The following is an 8,639-nucleotide window of genomic DNA, read 5'->3' as shown; positions in this document are numbered from 1 at the left end:
CGCTGGCAGAAAAAATGGAACATTTTCCCTGTGTCTTTTAAAGGGTGGTTTCGAGAGACCGGTGTTCATCTGCTTTCATTCTCATTTTTTCAGCATATCGTCGGTCAACCCTAACACTTATTTCGACTTTACTGAGTAATCTTTTACAACCATGCGTCTGGCCAGAACGCATACGGAGGAATCTGATAGATAAAGCACGAAAAACATTAAAACGTTCAAAATATGCCAACGTTTTCAATATGACAACATTTAATTTGGAAAAAACTGGGGTTTCAGCTTGGGAGAAGTGATAAGGAAATCTTGTAGGCCTATTGTTTAAAAACACATACAAACGAGAAGAAATAGCAGCATCAAAAATAACAACAACATAATCTGAAGTCCTAAGTTTTAGGTTATGTATTTTCTTCCCACCTCACACACCTCTAGAGAAACACTAGTTGGTATAATATGAGTTTTATATAAACTAGTTACACTTAGAATAAAAGTGAAGAGGTTTCACCTAAAAAGATGCAACACCAAATTGTACATTGCGGTACAGAGAGGAAACAAAGCATATGAATGCTTTGTGTTTAAAAGGTATATCTCTGAGGATGGACATCTGTGTGCATGTTGTGCTTCCAATTATGTAAAAAAAAACAAACAAAACGACTTATTAGGACTAAATTTGGTGGCAAAATATCATGTTATTGGATCTCTCATTGAGCTGTTCCTATGAATGCATTGTGGTCCCAGTATGCGCAGGTAAAACAGTGGTGTGCACCTGGCTTTCCTTCATTCATAGAATTCATATTCTAAGGTCAGAATGTACTTAGTGTGTAGGTCTGTATATGTTTACAGTATGTATAGTTCTGTATATATTTACAGTATGTATAGGTCTGTATATATTTACAGTGTGTATATACTTTGAAGCTGCAGACCATTCATACTTTTGTGTAACTGTGAGTCTTTTTGCTTTGTTCTGTTTTGTAAATTGTGTTTATGGTATACAGAATAATGGAAGTGAACTGAACTCCCTCATAGCTTGGTGCTGGTGGGAGATGCTGGTTCAGTTTGACCAAAGCCAGGAGACATTGCCAAAATGTAATAGGCCACTCAGCTACGTTCCAGGACAGTCTGGAAGCCATATAATAATGTGGGCCATAATATCTGTGAATGGTAGTAGGCATATCCCCAGCACTGGTTCATACAGCACCCAGTATTTCCTGATGTTCAGTGACACCCCCTACAGAAGGATGTATGGTAAGACATTACTGGTGAAAGCATCCACCATGTTATCAGGGATTGGTTTGCTGACCATCAAACGATGCTAACAGAGTTCCTTCCAGTATATTCTCTGTTGCAGAACTTAGCTGAGGGATTCTGTTTAGCACGGAGGTGGAAAGAATATGATTGTCAGCCTCAAGACTAAATGTTTCTGCTTTCAGCAATACTTGCAGCTGTGATGACATCACAACATAACTGTGCAGGGCATGGTTGCAGCATGCAAGAATTCCCTCCCTTGCAAGGGAAAATATGGGGTGTGATGTTCAGTAGAAATTAATGGCACTTCTAGAGTCTCTTGGGTCTCTAGGCAAAAAAATCACAACCCCCCCCCCCCCCCCCAAGGAATTCAGGTCTCATACTGTCATTGCAAATTTTGCACACATGGCCACTGCTGTAGTTTAAAGTTTGAGTGCTCAGGGGGCCCCCCACAGGCCTGAGGTCCCAAGCACAGTTACTGCAGACACATGAAAATGGCCTTTTGCTATTAGAGGAAAATGACATGCTGGTTTCAGTTCTTAAAAAAAGTAAAAATAAAAGTTCCAATATTGTAAAGCAAGACTGTGGTTTACACTTTATAGAACAGGAACAGAGACACAAAATTGTCTTTTTGACAATGCTGACATGTGAAGATTCATGATTACTCACTAAATAAGAACAGACAGACACACAGACGGAACACACAAAAACCGTACGGTATGAAACATTTCCAATTTTGGTGATCAAATTCCCAGTTCACAACGTAATACTATTTTACAGAGGCACAAACCCATTCATCCTGCCTCCAGCTTCCTGTTGTTTCTACTTACCTTAAAACTCCGTCTTCTACTTTTTGTGGAAGTTCAGTGTACGCAGTAGGAGGTTCCTGTGTGTACATTACTGCATACACAATGTACTCTGCACCTTACTGCATGCACAATGTACTCTGTGCACATTACTGCATGCACAATGTACTCTGTGTACATTACTGCATGCACAATGTACTGTATGTACTAAGTACACTTTTTTGCTCACTTGCTAACATAAAACAAATATGGGAATTAAACTAATTATGGGAGGTGTTTCCAAAAATTACTAGTTCCACTAGTTTTACATAGTTCCAACATTTGTACAGTGTTGCTGACTTTATTTTTATATTTAACGTTAATATTAAACTATTCTTCATTCTTGTCTTACACATAACAGTGACCAGGACAACAATGATGTGCTTGAATACTGAATATATATCACAGGATATATTTAAATTCCTTCACATAAAAAAAAATTATATTACCTCAATACTAATTACTCCCTTATACTTGACACAATATTTGAATGATCTTCACTCACAATAAAACGTCCTTTCAACAAATAGCCAGGACATGATGTAGATCATTTAGACATGATGATCTTTTACAGTTGGTCCTGAATGGATATACACTGCTGTTAATGTTGTTCTATCAGCATATCTTCTCTCAGTCTTTGCTGAAAAGCACAGGGACTGTGACGGGCAGGTGTGAGCAACAAAAAGGAAGCGATCACGCCAAGTCTCAGGGAAAAAGGGTGGTTTAATATAAAGTGTGCAAACCTAAAACCCGTGCAATAGATCCGAATTAAGGATATAATGACCAGCGGTCAACTGGTACAAAGACAAGGCATATATAGACAGACAAACGACCATCAGGTGGGAACGGATCACGGGCTCCGCCCACCTGAGGGGCGTACACGACGTCACAAAACAACAACAACACAGCCGCTGTGGACAGAGGCGGCCGGTAGGGGGTCGCCTCACCGTGACAGACCCCCCCACCAAGCCGCACTCCCCTCCACTGGGTGTGTGGCACACAGCGGCTGCACAACAACACGAAGGGGCAGGAAGGCAAGGACAGGCAGGGACACACCTCCTGCAGTCCACGAGCTGAAACACAAAACACATAACATTAGTCAGCTCACCTCCCTGGGCGGGACCCTGGACCGACCGGGCCGTTAACAACACAAAACCACGCCCCAGTCGGTCACAGGGCCCTCACGCCCTAACCGGCATTCAGCTGGTAAGCCCCATGGGTGTGAGGACGAGGGGCTACGGCTCCTCTCTCGTCCCTTGTGTGTGTGTGGGTGTGCAGGCTACCTCTCCAAGGCGTGGCTACTTCACCTCCTGGACCTACCTCCTCCCAGAGCTGACCCCTGCCTTCTGCTAGGGGTCACCCCAGCCTCCTGGGGAGCCAACCCCTCCCGGGGCCTCTCATCTCAAGGTGGACTCCTCCACCCAACCCAGGAGCGCCAGAGACCGAGGCCCAGAGCACCCCTGACGCGGGCTAGGGAGCAGCCCCAAGGGCCTCCTGGTCACCCCGGGCAGGAGGGAGGATCTCCATCCCCAGCAGGAGCTTTTCAGACCGGAGCCCCATGGTCCCCAAACATCCGGGGGCCCCAGCCCTCTAGGGAGGGGCTCTTCACGACCGGGCTCCGGTCACCCCACAACACAAGGGGGCTCCTGCCAGGTGGAGACCCCCACAAGGTCCAGGAACACTGCCAAGGAGAAGCACCTGCACAAAGAACACAACCTCACACACACACACACACACCACACACATACAAACACAAAACACAAACGCGCCTTACCCTATTCAGGGCCTCCCTTGGGAGAGACGCCCTCCGTGCCACACCCCATGGCACGGGACCACAGCCGGTCCCCCCCCAAACACACATTCACGGGGAGGAGCATGCGTGGAATTACACGCAAACATTAGACAACACGTTAGGACACAACACACACGCAAAGACTAGACAAGCAAACAAAAAACGGCGTACACACAAACAGACGGGACCCACAAACGCGCGCTCTACATAAACAGACACAGTGACGCGCCGCTCACGTTCGCAGTCGCTCCCCACATGAAACACAAGACAACAGGGGAGCGAGGCGACGGTGAGGAGCGGCACCAGCGTCACACACCACATGTAACATATAACACAACGAGCGCGCATATCGATCGACACGTCCGTTCACGCATACACACATACAAAACACACACGAGAGTCCACCAGGCAGACACCCTGGTGTTCGCCGTGCCACATACACACAAGCGCACGGCGAAACTCCCGCAACATACAACGGACACGAAGAGCTGTCTCAGGGCAGACTGCCCTGGTCCTCGCCGTGCTACACACACACACACACACAAAACACAAAAGCACGGCGGAGCTCTTCAAACAAAACACCACGCAGACAAACACTTACCACGAGACATGACCACGAACGAAGGAGAAAGAAAAAGAGACTCGGCGGCTTCCGAAGGGTGGCTGGTCATTCTGTGACGGGCAGGTGTGAGCAACAAAAAGGAAGCGATCACGCCAAGTCTCAGGGAAAAAGGGTGGTTTAATATAAAGTGTGCAAACCTAAAACCCGTGCAATAGATCCGAATTAAGGATATAATGACCAGCGGTCAACTGGTACAAAGACAAGGCATATATAGACAGACAAACGACCATCAGGTGGGAACGGATCACGGGCTCCGCCCACCTGAGGGGCGTACACGACGTCACAAAACAACAACAACACAGCCACTGTGGACAGAGGCGGCCGGTAGGGGGCCGCCTCACCGTGACAGGGACACCCTATTTTTTTTTACTTTATTTGTAAATAAAAATACATACAAATCTGATAATCAAATAAAAACTTTTTACTTCTTATTTTAAATATTGTATATTTATGTTGAGTGAAAAAATGTCATACAGAATAAGGAAGTTACCTTCAGAAATGTTTTAATCTCTTCCCCATTATAAATAAAAATACATGCATATGGTATTTTCTGCACATGGTATTTGTGCTTATTAGTGTTTATTTGGTTATTGGTGCTTAACTGTCAATTAGATGGTCAACATGAGGGAACATGGCGAGATAGTTGGCTTTGGGCACACTGGTGCCAGCACCTTCTTAATGGTTGTCAAAGTCAATTTTTTTTATATAGCATGTTTTACAACACATGTTCTCACAAAGCAGCTTTACAAGCGCATGGCTCCAGATCCCTAATAAGCCAGGGGCAACTGTGGCAAGGAAAACCTCCTTAGGTGGAGATTAGGACGAAATCTTGGGGGGACCAAGACTCAAAAGGAAACCTATTCTCTATTGGGTGGGCCAGCTAGTAGAAGTACACATTTATAGTTCTATTTCTAGGCCGAGCAGTCACAGTCCCTCCAATGTGGATGTTGGGCCTCAGGTAGGAGTCGGCATCGGCACGTCCGCTGGTGGCATTGGCATGTACCGCTATATACCACTAACTGAAAACAATGTCACATTAAGAAGGGAAAACAGACATAGAAACTAAACCGGAGGGTAATTCTGAACTAGCAAACACATGAGATACAGACATAGTACTTACAATAACCAACAAACAGGGTTTAAACCAGGCATAATGTGTACGCATAAATGAATGTACGCATAAATGAAAACTCAAGACAAATATTCAGTCAAGATTAAAAACAAATTATAACAACAGGGCATCTCTCAGTTGGTTCCATCTAAGACTGATGATAATTCTTCAGTGCTTTTTGTATAATTTAGGCATAAATAAAAAATGTCCTTCTAGTGATCTGCTAATGATTTCCACTGGATTGGTGCAACTGCTAATGACAAAATCTTGAACAGTTCCACAGTTTTCCATAGCAAAAAAAAAAAAAGGTTCTTGGCTGGAAAAATTGGTTCCATTCTGGCCCAATAATCTTCCTGGTTTGGAACAAATGAACCTATGACACACGTTACTGAAGGGCAGAGCTTTGGAACTACCACATAAACTTTTTTTCTGCAATTTACAACTAAATGCACAAGAACTGCAGCAAAAACAACAGCAATTAATTCTTAGTGGTTCTAAAAATGCTGAAAAAGTTTATTCTGGACAGTTAGATAGAAAGACACACGTAACATACTGCAATTATATATTATATACCTAAGCATAATGTAATATCTTATTGAATCCCTCAAGGCTCAATTCTTGCACTATAGGCCTACTGAGTAATTTCTTTCATTGGCATCTGATGCTTAGGAGTATTGGCATTTGTATCTGACTACTACTATATTAATTAAATATCTAAGTTTTCTGCAATTAAAGAATTATTATTCACAAAGACCTTTCAGGAAGCTTACAGTGATGTCTACAAATAGGCTGCTAAATTATCATTTACATAATCACATTAAAGCAGTGAAGCAATGCTCTCTTAGCTGGCCCACCCAAGAGTTGTATTAAAAATGTAAAGTGCATGCAGAATATAATTTGTAGAATATTTACATGCACAAGAGTGGGGGATCACATTATGCCTGAAATAATTTAACCATTTTCTTCATATTTATCAAATTAATATAGGCTATTATATATCTATAATAGATTTTTATATGATTTATGATTTTGTTCAGTACTGTAGGAATCTTCTTCCATGACAGAGCTGATGTGTAATTTGCTGTTTTTAACTGCTTTGAGAACAAATGTACTGCCACCTACTGGATGGGTTGGTATTTCACAAGTTTTTAACTCATTTTCTCAGTTGGTTGAGAAATTATTCTAATATTCTAAAACTTTTTTTTCAGTAAGTACATCACAGGCTTAAGAAGAGGCTTAACATTAGTGTGTAACATTAACATTAGTCCATTTGGCAGTTATGTGGTTTCCAAAAATGAAATAAGAAAAATAATTTTTGTGATGAAATCAAGGCTGCTTGCTATGCAGGGCCGGTGTTACACCAGATTCTGTGACCGTCGAGTTTTGTGACCACAGGGGTCTCACAGTTTTTGTTCACAGACACGAGCGCTTTACGAACGCTACGTAAACTACGCTGATGCACTTTCTTTTCTCGTTTTGTTGGTGTCCGCGAGCCAAAAGACGACAGATATTTTTTTGTATTTAGGGCGTACTCACACTAGGCTCTGCGATCCGGGCCCGGGCACGGTTGCCTGCCGAAGCACGGTTCATTTGGCTAGTGTGAGCGCTCCAACCGTGCCCGGGCCCGGATCAGTTAACCGTGCACGGGCCCGCTTTGAAGAGGTGGGCCAGGGCACGATTCATGTGGACTCGGGCACGGTTCGCTTCTAGTGTGAGCGCTATCCGTGCCCGGGCCCGCTTGGTGCCTCGTCTGATTGGTTCATTTCGCTGGAACTCAAACATGACATCAGTGATGCGACGCTCACGTTAAACAGTCATAGCGGCAAAGCGATTAGCAGACAATCGTTGTGTTAAATGATCGATAAATCTGTGCTTGCACCGTGTTTCTGCACTCCCAAAACGACTCCAAAAATACAATAAAAAGAGAATCGTGAACTCCATAGTGTTGTGCGAGCGCGCTTTTTTTCCAAATAAAGCGGCGTTGTGATGACGTAAGCGTGCTCGGGCCGGGTTGCTGAAGCGAGTGTGAGTGCAGGCCAGAGGGGGAGTGGGGAGGGGGGATAACCGGGCCCCAGCACGGATCCAGCAAACCGTGCCTAGTGTGAGTACGCCCTTAGGCTCTGTGATCCGGGCCCGGGCACGGTTGCCTGCCGAAGCACGGTTCGTTTGGCTAGTGTGAGCGCTCCAACCGTGCCCGGGCCCGGATCAGTTAACCGTGCTCCGGCCCGCTTTGAAGGGGTGGGCCAGGGCACGATTCATGTGGACTCGGGCACGGTTCGCTTCTAGTGTGAGCGCTATCCGTGCCCGGGCCCGCTTGGTGCCTCGTCTGATTGGTTCATTTCGCTGGAACTCAAACAGCACGCCTTTCGCTCTTGGCCACGCCTCTTTCCCGGCCCCAACACAGAGGGTAAAACCGGAGCAAAGAAAACAGAGAAGCGCAAAAAAAAATTATGAACGTAAAATGCGAGACGCAAAGAAAAGCAGTGACACGCAAACAAAAGAAAGAAACGCAAAAGGGAGAAAGTATTGCAAAAAAAAGCAGCAACATAAAATGTGAAACGCAAAGAAAAGAAAGAAACGCAAAAGAGGGAAAGTATTGCAGAAACAAATTAGGAACGTAAAATGCAAAATGCTAATCTTATATTTGCGATATTATTATTTTTTCTTCACCATTAAAGACCCTAATTTGACTCCATAGTGGTGAACCTTCTAAAGCTTTCTAAAGAAATTTGACACTGTGATAAAATACAGTGGACTGCTTGTTCCGTAACTGCTAACTTGTATCCTGGACCATTTGGCTGCCACACTATGCCCAGTTTAGAAAGTTATTTCAGTCCTGAAAAGTACTTATTGAGTAGTGTCCAGGGCTGTGTTGGCACTGTAATATGAGGGGCAATACCAGTCCTCTCCCAGGAGAGACCCTAAACAGTGTCTGAGTGGGTGATTGGAGTGGCCAGGAAACCAACTGTAACCAACATGGAAGATCTTTGGGCGATGGCAGGACCCAGTTGGTTCACCCACAATCATGGC

Source organism: Brachyhypopomus gauderio, unplaced genomic scaffold, assembly GCF_052324685.1.
Source record: "Brachyhypopomus gauderio isolate BG-103 unplaced genomic scaffold, BGAUD_0.2 sc57, whole genome shotgun sequence".
NCBI classification, from domain to species: domain Eukaryota; kingdom Metazoa; phylum Chordata; class Actinopteri; order Gymnotiformes; family Hypopomidae; genus Brachyhypopomus; species Brachyhypopomus gauderio.
Note: the sequence above shows the minus strand (reverse complement) of the source record.